We start from the raw sequence: 2,622 nt of genomic DNA, 5'->3' as shown, positions 1-2,622 counted from the left end.
AATTGGGATGGGAGTGTCAGAGACAGTGCGATTGGCACAGGACAGAGCGGAGTTTAGGGCTGTTGTACATAGGGTCGCTATGAGTCGCAGGCGACTCAACGGCACATAACAACACGACGGCACATTTCATTATAATACTTTAATTTGTCTTGTAGTGCAACCTTTTGAAATCTCCTGTTCAGCTCCTTAATGTCTTGATTTCTTCCTTCTGCTTTGACTTCTCTGCACTCCAGTGCAATATTCAGAGTCTCTTCTGACATCCATTTTGGTCTTTTCTTCCTCCTCCGTCTTTGCGATGACCTTTTGCACTCTTCCTGGATGATAGTCTTGATATCCTCCCATAACTCATCTGGTCTTTGCTCATTAGTGTCCAAGGCCTCAAACCTGTTCCTGAGATGGTTCTGAGATTCAGTTGGGATAGACTCAAGGTCATATTTTGGTTCCTGTGGGCTTGATTTCACTTTCCTTAGCTTCCGCTTAAATTTGGATATGAGTAGTTTGTGGTCTGTTCCACAATCATCACCAGGCCTAGATTTCACAGCTGATATTGAGCTTCTCCAGTGGTTCTTTCCACAGATGTTATCTGTCTGATTCCTATGCATACCATCAAGTGAGATCCAAAAAACAACAAACAACATATTGTTTGATAATTTTTGTATTCTGTTATGTAATTTTTTTTAAATGGAAACAAAGATGGATCTCTCCCAGTCTGTTGACAAGTAGCTTTTTTCCAAGTATCTTAGCACACATGACTGTTCATGTCCGGGACTATACCTGTTGACTGAAACACCTTAATTGGTCTTCAACTGATTCCTGGAATCTTCTTTTTATTTATTTTATTATTTGTGTGTGTGTGTGTGTGTGTGTGTGTGTGTGTGTGTGTGTGTGTACTGTCAAATCAGATCAGACTGGTACAGGAGAAGATTGCCCGTCCTTCTCCAGCAAAAGATCTGGTGGATCCAAGCCGTGTGCCTCTGGGATTGCAGTGCAACTTCTTGCCACTAGGCCACTAGAGCTCCCTGGAATCTTATTTTTTAACAATGCCTTCAGTGCAGACTAGATTTTTTTTTTCTGTACCCTTGTTTTTTATTCATAAGCTACCTCCTGAAATGACTCAGCATCAACCAGTGTTGGGTTTTTTTTTCAGTAGAGTGACTCTGTTCTTCTCATCCATATTATTTCTTTTTGCATCATTCAGTAATTTTCCCACAAAGAATCATTCACAATTTCCAATTCTACTCTGCTTGAATTTTTTTCTTCTTTCTTCTTGAGTGTATTGATCCTTTTTGGTTTTTGAGCTCCTAGTTTTTGCACAATTAAATTTAATACTTTGTTAATTCTTTCTGAATTAAAAAATCATCTCACCGTTTTAATCTGTTGTACGTAAAGTCACTGTGAGTTAGAATTAACTCCTCTATACCTAACTTTAGCTTTATTACTTTACTTCTCAACTTTCTAGCACAAGGTTCAGAGTCTCTTTTGATATAATTTTGGTATTTTCTTTCTCCCGTATTTTAAATGATTTTTTTCTTCTTTATATGTAATGTACTTGAAGCCATCTTACAACTTGCTAGTCATTAGTGTTCAAAGCACCAAATTTATTCTTGACAGCATCTCTTAATTCATGTAGTGTGTACTCAACTTCATATTGTGGCTTCTATCAATGTGCTTTAATTTGCTATGGCTACAACTTGAGTTTAAACTTGCATACTAGCCTGTTCCACAGTCTGTTCCTAGCCTTATTCTGACTGATGATGTGGCACTTCTTCACTTCCTTTTCATACAGATAGTTTGATTCTTTTTTTTAAAGTTTGTTTTATTTTTTCCATTTTTATTAATTTTAATAAACTTTTACAGAGATTTTGGATTTCCATTCATTCATTGCTGCATTTTTCTCCCTGCCCACCCCTCCCCACCAGTTTGCTCCTGAATACACTTCTCTATGCAACCTTAATCCTGGACTCCTGTGTTAACCATAATACTCAATCATATATCGCCTCTAATCTGTTCTTTCCCTCATCTGTTTCAATACAGTATGCATAATTTATCTAGTTTTTTTTCTCAGTCTTACCCCAACCCTGATGTTAGTCCCATTCTACAACAGTGGCACCATGCAATATTTGTCCCTTTGTGACTGAGATATTTCACTTAGCATAATGTCCTCCAGGGTCACCAATTTTGAATAATATTGCATGAGTTCCTTGTTTTTCAGTGCAGCATAGTATTCAATTGTATGAATATACCACAGCTTCTCTATCCATTCATTTGTTGATGGGCCCTTAGGTTGCTTCCAACTCTTTGCTATTGTAAACAAAGCTGTGATAAACACGGGTGTGCATATATCTGCTTGGATGGCAGTTATGGTCTCTCTGGGTATATTCCCAGTAGTGGAATTGCTGGGTCAAATGGTATCTCTATTTGCAACTTTTTGAGAAAGCGCCACACCACTTTCCACAACAGTTGCACCATTTTACTTTTCTGCCAACAGTGAATAAGAGTTCCAATTTCTCCACAACCTCGCCAGCATTTGTTGCTTGCTGTTCTGTTAAATTTTGTAGTTCTTACTGGGGTAAGATGATATCTCATAGTTGTTTGATTTGCATCTCTCTTAGAGCTAGGGAT

The sequence above is a fragment of the Elephantulus edwardii genome, unplaced genomic scaffold (genome assembly GCF_000299155.1).
Source record: "Elephantulus edwardii isolate Elephantulus edwardi_28Jun2011 unplaced genomic scaffold, EleEdw1.0 scaffold00458, whole genome shotgun sequence".
Classification (NCBI taxonomy): Eukaryota; Metazoa; Chordata; class Mammalia; order Macroscelidea; family Macroscelididae; genus Elephantulus; species Elephantulus edwardii.
This window is presented reverse-complemented; position numbering follows the sequence as displayed.